Consider the following 25,862-nt stretch of genomic DNA (forward strand, 5'->3'; position numbering starts at 1 on the left):
TTCGCTATAAATATCACCATTGTACATAGCTGGTGAAACTTAGAGAAAAAGAAAAAGCAATTGAAAAAACGGCAGAAAAATATTCCAGAAATGCAATTGGTTAGTCCAGCTTATATTACCTAAAGATTAAGTAGGTTGAGGTTCCTTAGCATTAAGTGGCTATTATTCAGTACTTCAGTAGTGTCAAGTTTGACATTTAGTATTCTATGACAATGTAGAACAAGAAATGTAAGCTGAGTGCTGCTGGAAATGGGAAAAAAATCAGCTTTTAACCTTGGGGTATTATGTAAGAGCTGCATCACTCTGCCTGTCCAAGTTCTGCTGGCATCAGCCAAAATGCTGCAGCAGGAGTCATCCACCACCTTGACATCCCTTGTGAATCCATAGCTAACAGCAACCACCTCCAGAGTAAAGCAGGTCCACTCTGCAAAAAAAGAATCAAAGAAGCCAAGAGTGGAAGTAGGGGAAATGCATTGGATAGTTCGTATTTAACAAACTGCATGTAGTGACTTTTTTCTTGAAATTTAACTGGTCTTAGAGACAGCACTTCTAAATTTTTTTCATATTTTGACCTTCCTAAAAATGTCAGTAACATTTGCAGATGACATTTTATTAACAATATTGTTAGCCTAGATTGTTCTCATTAGAATAATTGCATATGGTAAGTATGGAGAAGTCTAGCTTTGAATTTTCTAGTGCCTATTATAGAATCATAGAATAGTTTGACTGGGAAGGGACCTTTTAAAGGTCATCTAGTCCAACCTCCCTGCTGTAGGCAGGAACACCTTTCACTAAACCAGGTTGCTCAGAGCCCCATCCAACCTGGCCTTAAACATTTGCAGGGATGAGGCACCCACAACTTCTCTGGGCAGTCTGTTTCTCTGTTTGACCACTCTCACTGTAAAAAGCTTCTTCTTTATATCTAATCTAAACCTCCCCTTCTTCAGTTTAGAGCCAGTACCCCTTGTCTTATCATGAAACGCCCTTGTAAAAAGGGACCTCTCCAGCTCTCTTGTAGGCCCTTTTAGGTACTGGAAAGCTTTAATAAGCTCTCCCCAGAGCCTTCTCTTCTTCAGGCTGAACAATCCCAATTCTCTCTCCTCATAGGAGAAGTGCTCCATTCCTCTAATCATCTTTGTGGCCCTCCTGTGAACTTCCTCTAGCAGGTTCATGTCCTTATGTTGGGATCCCCAAACCTGGATGCAGTACTCCAGGTGGGGTTTCAACAGAGCAGAGGGACAGAATACCCTCCCTTGACCTGCTGGCCACACTGCTTTGGATGCAGTCCAGGACACAATTGGCTTTCTGGGCTACAAGATCACATTGCCAGCTCATGTCCAGCCTCTCATCCACCAGCACCTCCAAGTCCTTCTTGGCAGGGCTGCTCTTTATCTGTTCATCCCCCAGCCTGTACTGATACCAGGGGTTTGCCCAACACAGGTGCAACACCTCTCACTTGGTCACTCATGAAATTCCCATACACTCATTTCTCCAGCTTTTCCAGGTCCCTCTGGGTGGCATCACATCTTTCAGGTGTATCAACCACACCACTCAGCTTTGCAGGTGTCCCCTGTAAACTTGCTGAAGGTGCACTCCATCCCATTGTCTGTGTCATTAATGAAGACATTAATTAATTAATTAATTAATTAGGACTGGTCCCAGAAGAGATTCCTAGGGACACCGCTTGTCACTGATGTCCATAGGGACTCTTAGCCATTGACCACTACACTCTGGATGCGACTGCCCAAGCAATTCTTCAGCCACTAAACTGTCCATCTGTCAAATCCTTCTCTCTCCAATTTAGACAGAAGGATATTGTGGGGTACCACATCGAAGGCCTTACAGAAGTTCAGACAGATGACCTCCATAGCCCTTCGCTTGTCCACTGATGGAGTTACCCCATCATAGAAGGCCACTTGGTAGATCAGGTAGGACTTGCCCCCTGGTGAAGCCATGCTGGCTATCTTGAATCACATTTCTGTTCTCCATGTGCCTTAGTAGAGCTTCTAGAAGTATCTGTTCCAAGACCACCTCAGGTACAGAGGACTGACAGGTTGATAGTTCCCAGACTCATAGCTCCTTTCTACCTTTTCTAAAGATGGGTACAATGTTTCCCTTTTTCCAGTCATGTGGGGCTTCACTTGACTGCCATGACTTTTCAAGTATCATGGAGAGTGACTTGGCAACCACATAAGCCAGTTCCCTCAGGACTCTGGGATGCATCTCATTAGGTGCTGAAGACTTACATATATCCCTGTTCCTCAGGTGGTCACAAACCTGATCATCTCTTACAGTGGAAGGGAACTTGCTCCCACAGTCTCTGTCTTGCAGTCCATCCTCTTGACTACATAGGTCTTCTCTCTGTTTAGTACAGCCGTCAGTCTATAGAAATATTAATATTATTTGCTGTTTAATGTGTCACTATATTTTTAATAAAGCATCTGTGTGAGTACATGAGTATGAGAAGTTATCAGAGCAATAATTTGTCCTTTTTGTCCAACGTTCCATTGTCTGGAATTTTTATTATTTAGGTTTTTTTCTGTCCTGCATTTCCCAACTTAAAAGAAGTAAAATAAGTGGGCATGCAAAAATGCAGAGACTTCCATTCTACTGTGAATAAAAGAACATGTTTGGATCTTGGAACAAATACAGTACTGAGAGAAGTGTATTTACATATTAAAGCAAGGGGTTATTAAAATTGTATGGAGAAAGAGAGGAAGACCATTTTTTTAAATTGTATTCTAACATATAGGAAAATGGGTAACAAAGAAACAGAAAAAATGTCACGATGAAAAGAAAATATCTTTGATGTTAAAAGAAAAACAACAAACTGTTTTATTTGATTATGACAAAGAACTCACAAGGTTTGTTTACAGATCTGAGAAGAAAAAAATTTGAGCTAGTTCTGATCAGTACTTTAATGCTAATATATTGTGTTAATGTTAAAAACATACTGGCTAAGATAAGATAGATAATATCTTGTGGGTATAATTATATTGCTGAGGTTTAACTATTTTTTTTAATCTAAGATTTACAAGTTCTACTGAAGAAACAGCTCTCTAAAGCCACCAACTATGGCTGAAAAACATGTTTCAGGTTTGCTGTTTGCCATATATAATTTAAACCAGTCAGTAGAAGATGTTCAACCAGAAATCCAGAAGTACCATGTTTTTTCATTGTTTGAACAGAAATTATGAAACTATAAATCCAAAACTAGGCTTAATCATATACAGCATTCAAATGTCACGAGAACAAAAGGTCTCATGACCAAAAGTCATCCATCTCCACAACTGCTACAACTCAGGTGAGAAGAAAGAAGTATTTTCCAACTGAGATGGAAATTAAGTTATTAGATTGAGTGAAATGTGTTAGACTAAAAACTTGAGTCACATATGACAATACAGGTTCTTATTTGTTGTTACACAGTTCTGCCAAAGAGCTGTACTGATCATTGATTTTTGATGTTTCAATTAGAATAAATATTCCAATTATATTGGGATGTGTGTAATTTATGCTGTTCCAAACTCCCTCCTTGGCCTCTGATTCCTAAAATGTATCAACCTACTCCATAATGATTTTTTACAAGGAGAAAAGCACATATTGAACCATTGCCCAAACAAAAGGTGAAATAGTGAATCTCTTCTAATCTTTCCAATATTGTTCCTGAGGAACTGCAATATAAAATTTACCACAAACTAGGTGTCTGCCAAGGAAACTTCTCTGATAATCCAAATTTTTACATGAATTAAAGGCAGCCCAGGGGATATAGCATCAATTTTATTTAAATATTTGAGAGTGATTAATATACAGAAAGGTAGTTTATTAATGCTTACCCATTTGTAAATTAAACAAAGGCTCATTAGCTCACATGAGACAGTTAGGTTTTATTTTTAGCTACAGTAGGGCTGGTGCAATGCCTCTTCTTTTAGCATTTTCATTTCTCATTGCCTTCAGTCCTGACATGAAAGTTAACATTAATCTGCCAACTCATTCTGATTGGATTGCTTTGGAAGTCACTCCAAAGTCACAATGGCTAAATGGGATGAAGCTGTAAGACAGAAATGCATTGCAGTTAATACCTCTGCAGTACTGAAGCTAAGCCAGGGCCAGCCCTAATTCCTGAAAGAAAACAAATCCACAATAATCCATCCCTTAATTCTGAACAGAGTGGCATAATGCCAAAAAATATAAATCATGTATTCCTTACTAAAACACTGCATCTTATTCCACCACGATTTCTCTTGGCCTTTTATTCATGCAGTTTGAGGTCAGCGAGCAGCATACATGTGAAGGTGTTATCCGTCCTGACACTTACAGCATTCCAGTGTTCTCCTGAAATAAGAGGATTTGGGTAGAGAATGGTTGCTGAAACAAATATTTTCTGGTTTTGCTGCAACAATTAGAAGGCAAAAATTAGGATAACTCATAATTCTCCCCCCTCAGAATTCCTCTGAGAATATTTTCAGTCATTTAATCCATCTAATGTCCAGCTGGCTATAACTGCAACTGATATTCATTTTGCATGGTCTAGGTCAGATTTTGGTTCTGCAAAATGCAAGGATGATCCCATTCATACATAATTAGTCTCAGTTTGGAGATTTTTATTAGAACTAGCCTGATTTTAGCCCAAACCTAGACTGTGTTACTCAGAACTTATCCTCCCTAAAGTGCTTTTGTGACGATAACTTAGTGTGACAAAAAGAACCAGTTTAGACATTTCTATCCTTATCCAAAAATGTGTCCTCATGTAAAAATAAGCCTTAAAAAATATCTTAATAACAGGAAATGTCCCACAGAAACAGATAATCACATCGGGATGAGTTAGGTGGCTAGAAAGTATTTCTAGATGTTAGGACTAATTTAGAACCCATTAGGATCCCTTTGTGATAGTCTTTTTGTAACGTAAGCCTCGTAAGTTATTAAAATATATTTTTTCAACCTTATGTTAAATCAAATTATGAAAATAATTTTGTTCATTATCTACCCAGTGCTGAAAAACAAGAATAAAGTTATGGAGTGCCTCACTTGTTTTAGGGTGGCAGATCTTGCTATGAATGAAAACCTTGTAACTACTCTAAGGCCTTGAAGTTACACATCTCCTCAGAGTCAGGTATTTCAAGAAATTCACTTTAAGGTTCTCAATAGAGTACTGGGGAAAAAAATGTGTTTTCAAGCATTAGATATACATATATATAACAAAAATATATTTACATGTTATTCTTTTTGAATCCATATTGAATCCCTTTCTCTGACACTTAGTCAACATTGTATTATTTCTGCTGTCTTTGGTAAGATTGCCATATTTTTGTCCTTGTAGGAAAAAAATATCTAGGTCGCTTACAGAACTTAGTTTATATATGAAGAGTACTTAACTGCAAACATTTCAGAAGAAGGCAAAATATCTCCTTACTCCCAATCTCTGGCATGACTTCCAAAGAGGGTGTAGAAGGCTGAATAGACAAAGCTGAGCTTTCCACTCTGTGAGAGACTGAAATGGTTAATGGCTTAAACATTGTTAAGATCACCGAAAGACTTCTGTCCACTGTAGGAAACTGTTCAAAGAAGTAACCTCTAACTGAAGCCCACTCCTCCCCAAATATGCCTACTAATTCGGACTGTGAAGAGGAGCTTGAGATAAGATAATGGTGGTACTCTTGTCCAATTATTCCAAGGGAAGAATGTATCCACAAATGTGAGAGACTGGAATGCTGATGGCTCAAACAATCAAGGTGCAAGCTAATGATGTGCCAAGTAACCACCCAGATGCTGAAGGTGGGCACACCTGACACCTGGAGCTACAAGCTGGGTGTTGAACAAGATAAGGAAAGAGGCAAATGCTGTGAGGTAGGGTAGTGGATTTTTTTGTCCTTACACAAATGACTCAGCTGTGATAACTCTTCTCCAGGACAGTACCAAATATTCACACGAGGGTTCAAAGTATTCATCTCTGCTGATGGGCTATGGTGGCCCATAATGGACTCAACTGAGCTGAGCTAACAGGAAGCTGTAAAGTCTTAGAAAGTGTCAAAGACTCCTGAAATGTCCCATGATCCAGTATGACATCATCCAGTGTAAAACTCCCTGCCCCATGGTGGGTACCAGGGCATTCCCACCTACCCTAAGTAAAATAAAACCCCTATGGACTCTGTTTCACGGGCCTTCCTCACCACCCTGGGCTTCCCCCAACAGATCCAGACTTCAACAAAACTGGAACCCTCACCACCAAGATCATAAGAAGAAGATCAGTGGGATGCTGTCCAAATCCACAGAGTTGTGATACTTGTCTACTTTGTCTGTCTACCTGTCACTCTTTCTCCACTCATTCCCCCTTTTCCTATTTCTCACTATCTCTTTTAAACTCACATTTACTGTTAAATAAAAATCCATACTATTGGCTTCAGCATATGGTATCGTTTGCACCTTAATTTGGGCAGAGGTATCTCTCTAATAATTTTAATAGCTGGATCAGTACATGGCTGAACAACTGAAGCATGAGCCAGTCCCTTATAACTTGGCAGATATGCCTTCAATGTCATGTGATGAAATGGCCAAAACTGATGAGAAAAGAAATACAATTTCATGTACCCCCTGACATTTGAAACCACTGTGATCAACCCATCTGTACCATGCTGATGCAGCTGTTTGCTTCTGTTCAGATGGCTATAACTGCAGCTGTGTGGTAGGTACTCATCTATATATGTATGTAAGATAATACTTATGCCTATTGTTACCATCTACTTTTAAAGGTTGAAAACCCTACTTACCTCCAGAAAATGCTGCAAACAATTGACTCACAAGTGAACTATAAATAATGCTTACAGCACAGAGCTCATGCGACATACTGCTTTAGCGTTACTGAATATTCAGAACCTGGTGCCTCTGGTAGCTATATACGTCATGTTCATGACAGGTTTAGGCTTCAGTAGCCCAGAGCCTAAAATCCGGCGTGTGTTTTGGAGCTAGAGTATTTGTAGATTAGTGAATACCAGCCACAGGGCCAGGTATGATGTGGAAACTTGAAAATACAAAGTGTCTGTACTGACATTCTGAATATTACTACCAAAAAATATAAAATATAAATGCTGAGAGGAGATGAGGGAAATGAGTGACAAAGGTTGGCAAATATAAAGCAATTTAGGCAGCTAGAGGCCCAGCCTCCATCATGTGCAAGACTTCTGCTGTAGGCAGATTTTTGAAGGAAAGACTGCAGGCATAGAAAGTGGAATGGAACTGGGTTTAGCAAGGATAGAATTTAGAAGATAAAGCTGATAAAAAGTTCATCAGCATCGAAGTAAATGTGGTAGAAGATGGGAGCAGCTCTGGAAGAGCAGCTGCATGTTTTCAACCATGCTGATTTGTCTCCCTTGCAGTTGGTGAACCAGGCTGCTTCCTTGTACCCTTCCCTGCATGATCAAAGTGCTCGACTTGGTAATGGCTCTCTGAGAGAAGGATCTTCCACGTATTTCCAGCCAGAATGATGCAGTAAGTCTCCAGCATCACCATCAAAGCAGTACAGCCTTGTAGTCCGTTCCTTATTTGGCAGGAACAGAATAAGAAGAAAATTAAATACATGGGTTAAGAAAGGGTTCCAGCTACCTCAGCCTGGTGTACAAAGGGTCAGCTCAGTACCTGTGTTCAATTCTCCATTATCCCCTATTCCAAGAAGGTTTATTGTCTTGGAGGCGGGAGGACATGAGGTCACGGAGGTGAGAATCTAGTAGTGATATGACCATCTCTTTACTATGCAGCATCTCACATAGTATATTCCACTAGAACCTAAGGTGCTGTGGTACATACACATCTCGGTTGCCTCTACATGAAGTCAGCTTGTGTTCACTCACATCTAGTAGTTCAAGATCTGTGTGATGAGAATGTGGTTACTTTTATAGATGTTGAAAAAATGTCTCTGCATTTGGCAGACCAAAGCAGACTGCTCTCACCTGTCTTGGAGTCTGTGCACCTGCAACGTGAATTGTTCAACTAACTGAACAGTCTGGTTGACTAAGTTAATGCATAGATCTGTGCACATCAAAGAGCTGACTGTGATGCTAGAATTTCAATACATAAATCAAGCTACAGATTAGACATTTGGGATTTGAGCATTTGTTCTGAGGGATTAAGCAAACAAAAGACATAATCTGCTTCTGATTATTCATTTTTTTTATAATATTTTCCTAGGCAAAGCTATCTTGAAGATCGCACAAACATTGCTGTCAGAACCCAATTTTATAGTAAATTTACATCTTATGTGATAAATTATGTCTTTGATTTATGGGAATGAATAATTGCTTATAGACACACCATAATATTCAGTTACAACTGGTAAAAAAAAAAATCACCTATTGTAGACCATAGCAAATTTTTAAAATGCTTTTACTTTCTTGTAGAAAGTGCTGCAAAAATTCTTCCATGGGTACTTGTGGGAAAATGTGGAAGTTGATTAAACAGAAATACCATGAAATGCATAAAAGGTTGAATTGCATTATTTTGATCTAAATCCCAAACAACTGTAAGTGCATTCTTTTGCTACCTTGACATAGCACCAATAATTGAAAATCAGGGTCTGTATTCTAGACTGTTTTCCAGCTGTGTAGTAAGGATAGGAAGTTTGAATGAAGACAGAGATCAGACTTGAACCATTGCCCTCTGCCTTACCACGTACTACTCATTATTCTGTTTCAATCTGCTGTTAAAGGATTCCCCCATCAGCTTTCAAGTATCTAAGCATTACACATAAAACTGTGTACATTCAAATAAAATTAATCTCCAATGTGCCACTTTATTTTTAGTGTACCAGTTGCTAGCAGAGAAAAATGATGTTTGAGCTATTCTTAAAGTCAGTGGAAAGCATCAAATATTCTCCCCTGAGATTTGTCAGTTGTGGGGTTAACATTTGCAGGAGAAGATTTAAAATCTCTGCTGATTTTGTCTGGCAAAGAATTGCAACAGAGAAATACTGTAGATTGTTCATGTTCTTTTGGCTTTTCTAGGACACGGTTGAGGACACCTAAACCTGTTGTTTCTTACAGGATATTGAATTTTGTTAAATTATGGCTTCACCGAGGGCTTTTTAGGTATTTTTAGCAGAAGTGAAAAAAAGAGGTTATTAAAAGGGCAACTAGCAGATGATTTGGCAGCATTACACGTAAAGCATAAACACTGTCTTCTTCCACTGTTTATTCTTGCTGTTCTTGTTCCTCTAACTGAAATATGTCTGATATTTACTCTGATCCATTTAAGGCCGTAGAAAGGAAAGGGGAAAGAAGACCTTTTTCTTTTTAAACCATCACATTTCCTTACATAAGCACTTATTAAAAAATTGATGGCAAAGAACATGTATAATATCTTGAGCAGATATTATGGCGATGATACTTTTAAACAGCTGGGATTTTAATTACAAAAACAAAGGTATTTTATTTGTTGTGTTAATTCATCACTTTTTTCTGCATATATCTGAAATAGTCTTTAACCTGACCCCACATTCATGTGGTTTATCTAATATATGCTTATATTGCAATTATTGTAAATATATTTCCTCTATTAAATGAAAACAATAGAATAAAGAGACTTCTGTTTAGAACGTTTACAGGCGGGGCTAATTACAGGGAAGTTGGAAAAAACTGTTGATGTTCACCAAGTGCTATCATATACTTTGGGGAATAACCTGAAGAAAACCACTTAATTTTCCTTTCATTCTTTTGTGACAAACAAACAGAGGAGAAAAAAACTACAGAGTATATATTGGAAGGTAATTATTTAGAGACCTAGAGTTTTTGAGGTATTCACGTAGACTGCCTTATTTTCATTAAAAAATCTAATGTGTACTGAGATTTTGTTTGCTAAACACCAGGAATATGTTCTACCAGCACCTGAATTACATACAGTAATTCAAATTCTTCCAAGTACTTTGGATGAAAGAACTGCATCAACCAGACTCTCCATTGTCCTGAGTATTTAGTGATATTATCTGTGTGTAAGATACCACTAAATTACTACAGAGTCTTCCAGTGGTTTAGAAAACTGTGTAAGAACTTGGCAAGAGACAGGATCTCTGATAGTAACCTCCTTAGCACCTCACATGGCCATTGTTCAGGTACAGATAAATGACTGAAGAGAAATCACTGCACAAGCTAGTTCAAACTGGCACAGACCTAGAGAAGGGCTTAAAGAAGCTTGAGACTAACAGGGAAATTAATGAAAAGGATTCCAATAATACCTGGGTTTTTTTCCTTTGGTGAAATTTCAGTCTCTATTCTTTAAGAGGATGTAGGATTAGCCATGGCAAAAACTGATATAACCCCTGTCAAAGTTTTAGCTGACATTTTAATGATGTCAATTTATTTAAATGCTAAGATCTGTAATGGGTGGTTTTTATTTTATCATGTAAACTGCAAAAAATTAAATTAGAAGGTTATTACATAAATCAAAGAGTTGAATTTTGGTACAAAATGGAATTAGATACAAACTACCATAAAATGCATCCAGCTAATTCTTTCCTAGCAAAGATTAATCCGCCTAAATTCTGGATGACCACATTTGCAAAGATATCAAGTGGTATTTTGAGAAAACAAAAATACCGTAGTATCATAGAATCATTTAGGTTGAAAAAGAACTTTAAGATCATTGAGTCCAACCATAAACCTGTCACTACCAAGTTCACCACTAAACCATGTCCCTAAGAGCCGCATCTACATGTCTTTTAAATACCTTCATGGATGGTGATTTTACCAGTTCCCTGGATAGCCTGTTCCAATGCTTGACAACCCTTTTGGTGAAAATTTTTTCATAATATCCAATCTACACCTCCTCTGGCACAACTTGCGACCTTTTCCTCTTCCCTTATCTGTTATTATCTTGTAGCAGAGACAGACTCCCACCTATCCATAACCTCCTTTCAGGGAGTTGTAGAGAGTAACAAGGTCTCCCAGAGACTTCTTTTCTCTGGGTTAAACAGTCCCAGTTCCCTCAGCCACTCCTCACTACTTGTCCTGTAGACCCTTCACTAGCTTTGTTGTTCTCCTGAGTTCTCCTGGCTGCACTGAAATTTTATTTCCTATCACTAATATTCTCTAAGTGGTTTTTTTTTTTGAGTAATGGCCTAAAGAAAGGTTTTTAATATTAGTAACCATAATGAGAGAAAACTTTCATTTTCATATTTGAAAATAAAGTATACTTTCAGTACTACAGGAATGTATGCTACATTTTCAGGTCCTCACAATCCTAGAAAAATTTAAGGGTGATAGCAGAAGCAGTAACAAAAATAATAAGAAAGAGAAAAAGCTGAGAAAATTCATATTTATAAAGGGTTCTATTCCAAAAGGGCCTATTAGATATTTGTTAATAACTTGTTCCTTCACTTCATGTCCAGAATTTTCTCTGTACAGTGTTATAAGAAAGTGGAGGAAAAGACTCCACATTCCTAAAGATCCCAGTGACAAAGTCCTTTGGAAAAAAACACAAAAAAATAAAACATCCAAGCTTCTCTGTATATCTTTGTATTCATGCTTAATTAGATGCTACTATTTTTTTTGGTCTTTGGTTGGCCCAACCACTTGTGAAAGTTTATTCTTTTCCTACCAAGTTATGAGAAAACAAGCACTGATAGACTAGAACTTTGTCCTAGAAGGGAGAATCTTGTATAAAGTATACTTAATTGGTATCTTACTATTGCCTGATGGCCCTCCAAGGGTATTTGAAGATAAAAGTGAAGAGGAGGGTGATGAGGTACGCCCCAAGACTCATTTAGGAAAGACCCCCTGAGGTATAGCGTGCAAGCATGGGGAAGTTCCAAAGTACCCACGCATGTGCAGAGGGGGCACCACTTACGTAATGGGGGAGGGACCAAGAGCCTCTATCTGGGCGGTGCTGACCACACCTGCCCAGGTAGTCATCACCAGCAAATTGGATAATAAGCAGACAGCTCATGGTGGGTGAAACACAAGCTTCACATCAAAGGACAGGGTTGCCTTTTTTGAGGACACCCGCTATCTTGTGAGCCTGCAGACACTCTGAGAACGCAGCTTCTGCTATGGGTAATTCTAGGCATTCTGGGTCCATAAGACAACTTCATAAGCAGCACCTGGGTGACTGGGGGAGTCATACTGAGGGTTTATTTTTTTCTCCTCCTTCCTCTCTCTTGGGTTTTTCATTTTGTTGGCCACCTCTTGGTAATAAATATTGTTTGTGTTGAGCTTTTATCGGTTTCAGTTTCAGCATCCTTCCCTGCTACAACCTTAATGAGATACAAAAAAAGAACATGACACAACTCAAGAAAAGGAGTGTAAGGTGTTGCATCTGGGTCAGGGCTGTCCCAAGGACAAATGCAGGCTGAGCAGAAAATGGATTGAGACTTATTTTGAGTGAAGAGGTTTGAAAATCTATTTTCTTTCCTTCTGTGTCAATATGATACTGTAGGAAAACACTGGACAGATGATGCAAATAAATGGATAAAAAAAATCAGCTCAGGACCGTTCAGTCATAACTGTATGCCTTATCACCCAAAAAAACCACAAAAAATCAATTTTTCTGAATTCTGTGAAAATCTGACTAAATTTTTTCAGGAACACTTTTACATAGTGATGTGCGTGCCATGTAATATTTGCACAGAGTATTTTGGAAATGTGGCAACTTCAGCACAAACAAACATGGAATCACTTCTCATTCATTTGTTCCAAGCCAGTCTAACAGACAACACATGTCGAATGATCCTTCTGTGTACTCTGGAAGAAAAAAAAGGTCTGTGTAGTCCTAAATATTACAATTCAGATTTTTATTAGGCAGCAAAGTGCTTTTGTAGAAAAAATAAAAACACCACCTAAAGGCCAAATAATTTCATATACTCCAATATCAAATTTTTCTGCGAAAATTCAATATACCAGATAGGGAAGAAAAACTTACAGGAAAGGAACAAGCTGTTTCATACAGAGCCTTCACTTTCAACTCACAGAGGAAAATTTTATTTCAGAAAAGATGATTTGACATCTTATAGAATTAAGAACGGATTCAAGAATGAGATCATGCTAGAACACTCTCACTTTTCCTACAGAGTTAGACTAGGAAACATGAAAGGTCAAAATAACATGCTAAAATAACACCCAGTTATTCAACAGCTGTGGGAAAAATCTCCATTGTTCCACAGTGTTTAGCCTCTTTGTAAGACCATATGTTTTTAAACAGCACGGACAATCTCAGTTTTTTAAGGTGAAATAAAAATCCAGGATAGCAAGTCAGCAACTCACAAGTGTTTCTGGTCAGTAGGATATTACTGTATTTTCCAAAGTGGACCTACCAAAGAACTTTCTGATTATTAATAAGCATTGATTCTAGAAGTAAATGCATGAAAATATTGCACAACTAATGATAGATCTTCTTAACCAGATTATTTGAAAAAATGAGCACAAGTTCAGTTTTACAAAAACAACTTTGGAAACCTGAAGAGAATACAAGAAAACTAAATACAGAAAAGCAAGCCACTTGTGTCACTGTTTTTAATGCTGGTCTCCTTCTGCAGCGTAGAATGATGATGTTCTTTTCCACATGATCAAAAAGCATATGATTACTAATGAGATGGAGATTACGTGCCTTCATTTTTAAATCAAAAGGTGCAATTATGTCCTTGAGGAATGCCACTGGAAAGTGCAAAGTAGAAGATCCCCCGTGCGCAGGGACTGGTTTACTTTCACTATTCCTTTGGACGTTAGCATTTCTTTATTACTAAGTACACAGTCCAAGTTCTAGGATTGGATTAGTTTAGGATGGGATATAGCTTTATCTCCTCTTTTCACTCCAAAAAGTGTTTACTTTGCTTCCTTCAGCATAGAGGACTGAAAATATAACCTTGCTCATCAGCTGTGTGGATAGTTACTGGATTTACTGTCCACTGACTTGACTCGACTGTTCATTTTCTTGCAATATTGTGCATCTTCTCCCTTGATGAGATTGGAGGAAAGAAACATTGAGAATCTGCTGCTTGAAGTCCCTTGATGTCAAAGCTCATGACGAAGGTGCTAAAATATAGCATGTCTTACGGAGAAAAATAGAGTAGGGTCTGTCTCAGAACTGTGGAGGAGGAGTCTGAAACTCATTTGGTTTTGTGCCACCCCTAATAGTAAATAGCAGCCCCTAATACGCATGGAAGGCCTCAGGAAATCATCACTGGATAATTAAGGAATTTACTGACCTTCAGATTGAAGAGAATCCCAAGGAAGGGCAAAATGAAGAAGGTGGGTCAGCAGCATTTAACTCTTTATTAAGATATAACAGCTGTTGCTATCAGAGCAGAATCATTTTTTCTTCCTCTGATTCCCACTCTGAGCCTGAAGATAATCCTATGGTCTGGTCAAGTTAAATAGTGCATGGATCAGGCAGGCTTCTTTTTCACTGTGCTTCAGGTGGAGGGAAGTTAAATGAATCACATTGCTTGAAATGTCCATAAAAATAATTTATCTCTCTTAATTTACTATAATGATCTACTGGTTTGACCAATTATTTTTGTGAGGAAAACCTTCTCTTGCCTTACACCATAAAATCACCATAAAAATGTCCTCAGCTTGAAGCACTATACTATATATATTGCAAAAATATTCTCCACCAGTATAAAGAAAGGTTTTAAACATGTCACTCCTTATTAATATCACAGCATTAGAAACCAGAGACAAAAGGGAGGAGGACAAAATTGTTGTTACTTTATTTAGAAACAAAGTACATGAGGAAAAAAATGTCTCACTAGTTACAAGGCACAAGGTGATGTCACATTCCACAAAGATTTTGGTGCAAGGAATATAGCAGTCTGTATCTGTTAATTTTTATAACACTTAACACTAACTGGAGCAGAAGGAAAATACATTATGTTCCTTTACTGCCATTGTGTATAGCTAAATATAGGAATCCTATGGAGCCTGTAGGTAAATTCTTGTTATCTAAGGAATCGTTTATTACTCAGTCAAGTCTGCGCAGAAGGACAAGGCAACCACACACTTTTGAGATGCCTGATAGTGGCCATTTAGAAAAGTCTGACCTGAGTTCATTCTTAAGATAAATTGCTTTCCTCAATGTCCTCACAGGCAAATCACTGTCTGCAATTCAGCTATATGGCAAATGACTCTATAACAGAATGATACCTGCATGCCTACCATGCCTCCCACATCCTCCTTTCCTTTAAAAGGAAACTTGAATGGTCAGGGAAGACAAGAGGTGCAGTATAATCCAATGTTTTCCACAGTCCATATGGTTCGCAAGAGAAGCAGCAGAAGTAGCCAGTCACCCTGCTATGTAAGTGCAGCCAAAAAATGGTAAAGGAATCTCAGTGCACTGAATTATTGTGTACATAATGGTGTGCAATTTTATGTCACGTGAGTAATCAGAGGAAAGGTATTTTATTGATTTGGATCCAAAACACCTTCTGGAAATATCATGATGTTGACAAGATCACAGAATCACAGAATATGCCAAGTTGGAAGGAACCTACAAGCGTCATTGAGTTCAACTCCTGGCCCTGCACAGGACCATTCCCAAGAATCACACCATGTGCCTGAGAGCATCATCCAAACACTACTCTTGAACTCTACCAGGATTGGTGCTGTGATCACTTCCCTGGGGAGCTTGTTCCAGTGCCCCACCACACTCTGAGTGAAGAATCTCTTTCTAATATCCAACCTAAACCTCCCCTGATACAACTTCAGGCCATTTCCTCAGGTCCTGTCACTGGTCATCACAGAGAAGAGAACACTGCCTGCCCCCTCTTGTCCTCTTGTGAGGAAGTTATAAACCGACTGGTGTGAGGTCTCCCCTCAGTCTCCTCTTCTCCAGGTTGAACAAATCAAGTGCCCTCAGCCATTCCTCATACCGCTTCCCCTCAGGGCCCTTCACCATCATCTTTGCCCACCTTTGGACGCTCTCCAATAGCTTAATATCTTTCTTATATTGTGGTGCCCAAAACTGTACACATTATTCAAGGTGAGGCCAAACCTTGACAATAGTCACTTCTGTACACAAATTGCATAATACACCCATCATATACACTTTTTTTAGTCAAAAGACTACTAGTTTTTATGTAATTTTTTGCCATATTTGTTTTCACATTACCAGATTTATACAAGCATTATCTTTAATAGAAATTTTGAAAATTTGAAATAACTTGACACTCATATATGAAGCAGACATGAGAACAGAATTGACCCCTTCAGACACTGATATCTAAATTACCATGTTTTAAAAATAAAATTATTCTGACAGCTTATAAGAGTATGATGGCAACTGCTGATACTAGGAAGCACGATGGCATCCAATGTGTGCACATACACAAAATATGCAAGGCAGAAAGTTCTGCCTAGTTGAAATCTATTTCAGCTGTTTTGAAACACAAGTGTGAAGTGGTAAATAGACTATAGAGTATAATCTACTTCACTGTTTGCAGTTTATGGCTGATAAATGCACCTTAATGATCATAAAAGTTGAGGATGCTTGAAATACAACACACAATTTGCACTGCGCTTTCCCTGATTTGTCAAGATTGTGCAACTAGCCAAGGTTCATTCATACATTTGAAAGCACACAGCATAACTTCTGCCTCTGGCATCTTCAAGACCATCAGAACACCACGTGGGTGCAATTACTGACTACTGGACAATATCACTTGTAGGTTATGAAAAATGTTTCATGAAATTTTCTGTTCTTCTGTAGTTTGTAGAAGGGCACCATATCAAGCCTGCTGAACTTCAAGGTTAAGTGCTGTAAAAAGGTGTATAGTACAAACATTCTGAAAAGTAGACATTTCAAAAATTGTATCATCCTGGAAGGAAGATGTTTCAAGGAGGAAGGATCTCCAGCTTTTGAGGTACATTTCTTATATGGAGGCTAATAGTTGTTTAAAGACTGGTATGGTGAGATGGACTGTCTGAGTGTAGCTAGACAATGAATCACAGTGGTACCACAGGGTGCTTAAGACACTATAAACTGAATCACAAAGCAAAATACTGTGGAAAGTTGAAGTTCAGTTTGTGGTCAGTGAATCCAAAGGAGGAAGCAATTATTTCTCAGTTGTCATGTTAGTGTGGAAGATTTGGGGCATTGATATATTCAGTAGATACTCAAAAACAAACTGCATTTTACCCTGGGCTTAACTACATAAACACCTATACAAAGGTTTGATATTACACTGATGCTATCGACATTTTGAAGATTTTGACAAATACATGTTTTCTTCCCAATTTTATATCAGAAACTGGGAATAAATATTGACTGACAAACTATCTGACAATAATTTATAGACTGCCCATCCAAAGATTTAAACGTCCAAGTAGAAAAGTTTTCCAGCCAGCAGAAAAACTGTAAAAGTTAAGAATTTCTCATTCTCTGATCACTTGAAGGACTGAAAGGTCCAGGCTCAGTTTTCTCCACCTGCATACACTCTTGTATGAGTGATGATGGGCTCAGCCATCCGTGCAATGCAGAGGGAGAGAGTGCTCACATTACTCTGCCACAAATGTGTTGTATCCTCATGCCTTGTGCAAGGGGAAAATGTGGTAACTGAAGCTCCTCATAGCTAAAAGCTGACTGCTATGCAAATTACTGGTTATGCACTTCAGCTGCTTCAGATGTGCTGAAGTACTAATGGGGATAGTGATTGCTGCTATAGGCATTTTTTAGATGTTTTTGATACTGGGGAAAAAAAGGTGTCCAACTCTTCCCAACATTTGAAGTGCTGTGTTGGTTCAATTTTTCTTCTTGACTGGGGAGGCCCAAATGCACTTTTAGTGAGTGTTACACATGGAGTAGAGGTATTACTGCTTTGGGAATCATTAATGTCTGTTAATTTACTAATCTGGTGATAGAGAAGAATGATAACATGGTAAAAGCCCAGCTATGAAGCTGGGAATCATGAAAAAAACAATTTAAAATTGATCTCCTCCTTAACCTCTCCTGGTAGAGAAAAGTCATGCAAAAAAACATGACACATGGGATAGCTATAAGGTGGGGTTCATAACAGTACCCTGCTCTGTGTTTTTTGCATATAAAACTTACACAAAGGCTGAGAACACTTGGTTATATAAAAACATTGGGACATATAAACATCATATGTCTAGGCTAAAGTAGTTATCTGCAGTTGATGGAGAGACAGAGGAGCCTTCGGTGAGCCATTCATTCCACTTCAAAAATCTGGTTGCTTGAGACTTGCAGAATTAATTGTCCATCCATTTCTCTCCATCAGAGATGAAAAACTAGTTTAGAAATTGCACTTAATTTTCAGCAGATAAAATTTGCTACTATAGAAGAAATTCAGAATTAGTGTTCAGTTTTCCTGCAATCTTATAAAAACTTTCAAGATCAAAGTGATCAGAGTTTGAGAGGTTTCTACTCTGGTGTCTTTCATTATTTTTCTGCTTGTCATACTATTTTTCTCAGCTTGTTCTAGGTTTTTTCAGATTGGCTGTGAGTTCTTGGCTTCATGCTAATACAGATAAAAATTAGGTCCCATATGGTTCTGTATACTACCCAATACTAAAATCAGAAGGGTTACTTCTAACATAAGAATTCAAATCTACCCTATACTCAGAAATCTGAAAGCGCTCAGATTCCACTCAGATTCAAAGTTCTTTTTTGTCTAAATGTAACATATGTGACAAGAGGAAGACAATGCAGAGAGAGGAAAGAGTGAGTAGGCAGAATTCCACTCTCTAAGGCCAGGAATAGATTTGCTGTTGTCAGCAGATCTGCCGCTAAACACAGTGCAGAATGCCGTAAATATCACAGCATGGCATTATCTACATCTTACAAAAGATCACACCAGGGCATTACTGATGTGGTCTCCTGTACAGCTCCAGTGATAAAAGGAGGGAGACCTGCCATCATGCCTGTACATTTTATGCTGTGAAAATAATGCGAGATATTTTTATAACTGTCTGGTTTCCCTCTTTTCCTTCAGGCACCTTTCCTCAGGCAGCCTTCCAAATGCAAGACCATCATACAAGAAAAATAAGCAAATAAAATAACTGGATTAGCACTGCACAAACAAAACCTAGGAATTTTAAACGAACAGGTTAGAAATATTGGGTTTGCATGTCTTGCAGTTTGAAGGGTCAGAGAGCAGCTAAAACCTGACAGGTAATTTCCAGTGCTCACTGACAATGTTCTAAACTTGCCTTTTTATGCTTTACTCTTGAAAGGCATATAAAATAGTCAGTAATTAATAAAAGTTTGAGAAACTTAAAATTCTTCCCTTATTTTCTGTTTTTTTCTTTGGTGATCAAGCTATTCTAATCCTTATGTTTTGCAGACATATGGAGGGGAAAAGATTTACAAAGCTCTTCAAAACAAAATAGATACGACTGAAATGATAGACATAATTGACCATGGTGGAAGCCCATTGCCATTAGCCAGATTATCCAAGTAAGAATATTAGAGGCCAAAACCAGCATTTCTTCAAGATTTACTGTGTAATATGCATTGCTGTTCCTGTCCTCTCTTCACTTCTGCCAATGACTCTTCTAGAGCACTGCAACTGCTGGAACTGCAGAGAAAAATGTTTCCAGCCCATGTCATGCACGAGCAAGAGGACTGAGAGGCATCATAATGCTACACTGTTCTGGGAACACAAGTATTGCCAGCACTAGGATTAGGATAGATGGTAATTATGAAGACCAGCTGATTCAATGTAGGATTTTCACTCTCATCACATCTCTGAACAGACACATGCTCATTTTGCATGGTTCACAAAGTTCATGTGAGGGACAGTACTGCAGTCCCATTTGTCACTGGACTGTACTGCTGTGACTAAAGATAGGATTTTCACTAATATAAGATTATTTTCTTCCCTGTAGCAACAGAAAGAACTGGTTAGGTAAAAGAAGACATTGTAAAGAAAATGGGAATATAGAAGGAACCTCCAATGTGAAAAGAGGTGAGAAGTGGACAGAAATAAGTGAGTGGAGTAAGTTAGAATGGGAAGTGGAATGGAAGGCCATGGTAAGGGGAATACCAGCATTTAAACTCCATCACAAAAGGTAAAGAGAAATCTGGAAACTTTTTGACCAGTATGAAGAGAAATCACAGAGAAAGAATGAGAAGTGTAATTGGGAAGGAAAATCCAGAAAAGCTAAATAATTCTAGAAAATCTTTACTATTGGTCAAGGTTTCTGAATTGCAGATGCTTATGCTATAGTGTGGATACTACTTTGGTCTTACTTTGATTTTCATTATGTAGTATCTTTCTGGCATTCAGTACTTCATTCTGGCACTGGAAAACAAAGAACACACATTTTGCTGCTGATTCCAACCCCTCCATTTATTGTGACTTTTGTCAGTTTTCATATTTATGCACTGTCTTTGTGCACTGCTGTACAGTCTTACCAGAAACCTCATGGCAACATGCAAATGATCTTTCCATAGAACTCTGCATCCTATTCTCCCTGAAAAATCAAGACTTGAATATTTCTATGTACACATATATAACAAGACCTATCTGACTGATGTAAGAAAGAAAGGTAATGAGAAGTCAACATCTGAGTCCTGGCAGACTCTGGCAGTTCTACAAGAATGACTGATTTGTTTCTTGAAGGGCAGAAGGTCATGAACAAACAGAAGATGGATGAGAAGAAGGATAGAAGACAATTTAATACCACATATGAAATACCGCATATTTAATTCCACATATCAGAGGAATTATACACATTGATTCCCCAGGAGAGAGAGGAAGAAATGTAGGCAGATTCAAGAGTTTCTGCAGAAGCATTCATCAAGCTGGAAACACAAGAGGACAGAGCGGATGACCTTCCAGAGTGCAGGGTGAGAGAACACACAGCTGAGGGAGATAACAGGAGGAAAAATGTATGCTGATAGATTAAAGAGTATAGAACTTATTAATTAAGTGGGATTTGTAATATTGTACAATGGCATTGCTGCAGGCAAAATAGAGAGCAATTTCTTGAAAGATGTGATCAGCAAGTGGGGATCTTCTTGGATTTTTAACTTTAATTGTGCTATACTATTTTTGTGTCAGGGGAGACAGCACAGATCACAATTGACCATCCTCAGTAAAACAGCAGAAGATACAGTGCTCAAGTGTTGGGGGTTAACCCTGGCTGGCAGCTCAGCCTTGCACTTGCTTGCTCACCCCAGTGGAATGGGAGGGAGAATTGGAAGCGTAAAACTGAGAACACCTGGGGGTTGAGATAGGGACAGTATAATAGGAAAAGGGAAAGCAAAATCTGTTTATGCAAGCAAAGTAAGGAATTAATTCACTGGCAGGCAGCTGTTTAGCCATTTTAGCCATGTTAGCCATGGCAGCTGTTTAGCATTTTAGCCATGTTAGCTATTTAACCATGTTTAGCCAAGAGAGAAGGGCTCTATCATGCATCACACATACTTGGGAAGACAAATGCTGTAACACTGAAAACCCCTCCCACCCTTTCTTCTTCTTTCCCCAGCTTCTTATTACTGAGTACAACATCGTGTGGTATGGAATATTCCTTTTGTCAATTGAGGCCAGCTGTCATGGCTGTGTCCCCTCTTCTTGTGTGCCCGCAGCCTAATTGCTGTAAGGGTGAGGGTGAAAAATCGCAGAATCAGAGAATGGGTCGAGTTGGAAGGGACCACAGTGGGTCATCTGGTCTAACCTCCCTGTTGAAGCAGGATTATCCCTGGACTGTGTCCAGAACATTCTTGAATATCTCCAGGGAGGGAGACTCCATGACCTCTCTGGGAAATCTGTTATGGTGCTTGGTCACTGCACAGTAAATAAGTTCTTTCTCATGTTGAAGTGGAACTTCCTGGGCATGAGTTTCTGCCTATTGCCTCTTGCCCTATTGCTTGGCACAATCAAAAAAGTGTTTGATACTGTGTAAGCACTGATTAGCAATAGCTAAAACACTGGTGTGTTATCAATACTGTTTTGGTCACAAATGCAAAAGATAGCAACCTACCAGCTGACATGAAGAAAATTAAGTCTACTCCAACCAAAATCAGCACTCCAAGGAAATGAAATACTTCCTGTAGTGATTTAGTGTCCATGAAATGTAGTATCTTCATGTCTTCGTTTATCATGAGACTCAGCTCGGTGAAAAAATGGGGTCTCACCATGTGATCTTTTTACCACAAAACATAAGAACTTATTTAAGAGTGAACTTAGCAAACAAAGGATGAGGAGAGGAAACTTAAACATCTGCATGCACAAACAAAGACTGGCAACATTCTGCCCTAACTTTTTGAGCATATGTTTTTTGGTGATCTCTAGGAAGCTCTCTGTCACACAAATGGATCTTCCCTTTCAATATGGGTCTGGAACTGTCACTGTCAATACCGTCAGCTTGCAGGGCAGTGATTGTCACGCAATGGGGGAAATGGCTAAAGCAAAACCAACCCCTTAGCACTTCTCCCCTCTGCATTTGACTTCAGGGATGCCTTGGATGAGTGCTCAAAGATTATATAACCTGGCAGCAGCTCTTTAGGCTGGTTTGTGTGTCTACAATATCTGCTACAGCTTGCTCTGAATAAAATGGATGAACCTTTTCCGAGTTATTTAAATACTGTTGTCATGCATATAGATTCTCTCAGAAGCCAGGCATCATCAAAAGTTCACATTTTTTTCTAATTAAAACTGTTTGCAATAATTAAATGTATGTGTCTGTGTTTCTACTTCGAAATGGCTAAATAGTTGGCAAGTCTCCTAAAGCAGGATTAGACTGCAGACCAGCTCAGACTATGCTTCCAGGCATCGAGGATGTACTGCAGAATCAGTTTAATAAAGTCTGATTAGATTACTTTCTCCGGTCAATTTGAAGCAGTGTGGCCATGGGATAAATCATCTTTTTATCTCACCACACTGCTCTTTTTCTTTGCTGAATCATAGTTTTATAACATTAAACATATTTTTTTAAATATCTATTTATTTATAGATGTAAAGAAGCATAACCTCATGAATTCCCTGTTGTCCCAATGCAGTTTGATATTGTATCTCAGCTTTAAAGACTGACTCTGTACTCATGTTTCCCTTCTTTATATGAGTTCTCTCTCTTTTTCCTCTACATAAATAACCTTGTTAGTATAATAAGAAAACAGACCTGAATCTCTTATCTTGATTTGTCAAGAAAACAGCTTGAACTGAAAACAGCCATAAAGTTAGATGTTTCTGACAAATTACTAGTTTAAGAAGGGTATTGAACTCTAAACATTTATATAAACATGTATGTGGATCTGATTACCTCTGAATATGGTTTATTGCATGCTATGTGGAACAAATAAAGAGTTATCCAGAATGTCTGAGTCTAGAACTTTGTTTTAGTTTTCAATGCTTACAGTAACAGAGGTTGCAAAACTAGCAAAAGTTTCCTACCTAATGGCACCACTAGTAGAAGCTGTATTTAAGGATTTAAGTCAACACAAAATATACCTTCCTCTGGCCTCTTTTTATGATGCTGCATTATGCCAAGAGACCTTAGCAGCCAGCTCAGCTCCTTGAAAATGTATTACTCCAATCTGGTTCACCTTTCACCAGTCTGTGCCCAGACACATTTTCAAGCTCTTATCTGGTCTGTAGTTTCTCATGTTGATATATAAATTCTGTTGTATTGTGTACATTTGCATTCCTTTTCCATTGGAATAAAGAAACATTTCACTTTCTTCCAAGGTTACTATTTCTGTATAGTATCATATTAGGAAATAAATGGGTGCAGGTGTTCCTCATGGATCCTGGAATAACATTCAGTTATTCTGAATACTTGAAGTACCTGGAGGTGATAGGAATATACAGCGTCCAACACAGAGGTCATCCTCTATGTCAAGGATCAATCTTATGAAATGCTGCTCAAGTTGCTTGTTAATTCCTTGTTAAATTCTGAGCTTGGGTTTTCAATGGTTTGCAGTGTCATTCAAGTGAAATGGCCTAGAATGAGCTTCAAGAAAAAGAAAATTGCGTTATAACTCTCTACTGTCACAAGAATGAAGAGTCATGAAAAATAAAGGGGAAAAATAGAATCCAGAGATCCAATTTAAATGTATTGTTGAGGTTTGTTTCACTAAGCTGATAATTTAAAATAGATTATGCCCCTGTGATCTGTCCATTCATACATTCTTCCAGTTTATTTTCTTCTAACATAATTAACACACAATTTCCCTCAAATTACATTTATGCACTGTTTTCAAATGGGTAAGGAACATATGGATAGAGAAAGGAGGGGAAAGAAAGAGAAGCAAAACCTTTCCCTTGTATTTTCTGGGGAGGCTGCAAGGACTAGATAAGGAGCCCTGACACATCCTGTCAGGTTGCTGTTAAAAATTCAAAGAAAACAATCAGACTGCATTACTCATGTGGTGTCTTTTTTAATAAGATTTTTGCAAACTTCTCACTTGGCACTAGCTGCCATTAATAGCTAGTGCACAGAAAATAAAGGATATATCTCATTCTTCTACAGGGATTTGCAACAACCCAGACATACGTATAGATTGAAAGCCTGAAATATCTAGTCTGGTGAGCCATGTTTCCTTAGTTTCCTCTGAGAAATTCAGTCTCCTGTGAAACCTTCCAAGAATTGAACACTGATGCATTTTGAAGCCTAGATTGCTGGGGTTTGTCTGCTTACTAGTAAAATGTCACTAGATGCTGTTAAAACTTGGTTAAACCTTACAAACCAACTCACTCAGCAAAACATGTTGAAATAATCTGGATAGGAGCCAGAAGAGATGAGACAGGATTATTTAAATCTAATATGTGTTAGTATACAGCTTAAGTCCTCTGACCCTAATCACTTTCCATCGGAGTACATCAAATTAGGATCCTGGGACAATTTATGAAGAAGTCTGAGTAAACGTACTAGCTTTGCCCTACAGAAGAATTCATGACCTTTAATTATAAGTGAAAAAACGTGGATAGCCTCATATTAGTTCCAGAGGTTATCTATATGCATGAGAAAGCCCAGCATAAAAATGACAGCACTGGTTCTGACCCTTAAGTATAAATACAGTGAATGATGAGATATACTGCACCTTTAGCAGCTTCTGATGCTCCTCTTTTTTACATTACCTCAAAAAGTTAACTTTGTGTAATAATAACTACTGTATACTTTGTAAGTTTTCATTTTCTTTAATCATTTTCTTAAACTTCTGTTTGCTTTTGAAACTGCGATTCTCAGCTAATGACCTGGAAAAATCTGAGGTGGGTTTGGATAATGTGATCCTCTCCACAGTGCTGAGCATTGTTTGAGAAATTTCAATCAGGTCATGGTAATGACATCGCTTTAATGAGGGAATTGAAATTGCTGGGAGACTTCTGACATGGCAGTACTCAGAGGTGCTTTGGACCTCTCCAATTGCCTCTGTTACTCTAAATAACTAGGATGGCTTGAAGTAACTAGAGAAGATCATCAGTGCTGACACCTGCGGTTGTTTATTTGGCATGGATGCATTTGTTCCTGCTTGTTCCTCATAGAGGTCATTAGGTGGGTTGGAGGTAAAATAAAGTATATCAGTTTTTGCACTTTACCTGATTTTCCAGTTTTTCATGATTCCATTAATTTTTCTTGGGATGTTCAGAATAACACAGTTCTCAACTCAAGACTGTGTGCAGCTTACCATCAAACCACTTGCAAAGCATCACATTTCTGCTCATTTCTGCCTGCAGCTACGTACTCCTCTCTAAACTCAGTTCTCATTTTCATGAGGCTCAGAACAGCAGTGCTGTGTGGAGATTATAGTTTATTACTGAAATTTCATGCAGGAATAGCAATTAGTATTGTATAGGTGTAAATAAACAGGCTTCAAGATTTTATTTTGTTGAAGTAATGGAAAATTAGTCTGGTAAGTAAGCAATTAGATTTACAAGGATAGTTCCTTACGTACCTCCCGGTTGCTTTTTGCCTGTTCTGTGTCACAGG

The 25,862-nt window shown here is 38.3% G+C and overlaps 1 long non-coding RNA gene across 4 annotated transcripts; it reads right to left on the minus strand.

Moving 5' to 3' along the window:
* Positions 1 to 304: 304 nt before the first annotated feature.
* LOC113944637 lies at positions 305 to 25,862 on the minus strand. 4 transcript variants are annotated; one of them, XR_003526734.1, is made up of 3 exons: positions 25,828 to 25,862; positions 2,278 to 2,359; positions 305 to 424 (listed from the first exon to the last, which is right to left on the minus strand). It is a non-coding gene; the product is annotated as an uncharacterized LOC113944637 (long non-coding RNA). The 4 variants fall into 4 exon arrangements; XR_003526733.1 differs by lacking the exon at positions 25,828 to 25,862 and adding an exon at positions 4,316 to 4,334 and having other exon boundaries at positions 2,278 to 2,382; XR_003526735.1 differs by lacking the exon at positions 25,828 to 25,862 and adding an exon at positions 4,208 to 4,328.

This window comes from Corapipo altera, unplaced genomic scaffold (assembly GCF_003945725.1).
Source record: "Corapipo altera isolate COAL_440 unplaced genomic scaffold, ASM394572v1 23, whole genome shotgun sequence".
Lineage (NCBI taxonomy): Eukaryota > Metazoa > Chordata > Aves > Passeriformes > Pipridae > Corapipo > Corapipo altera.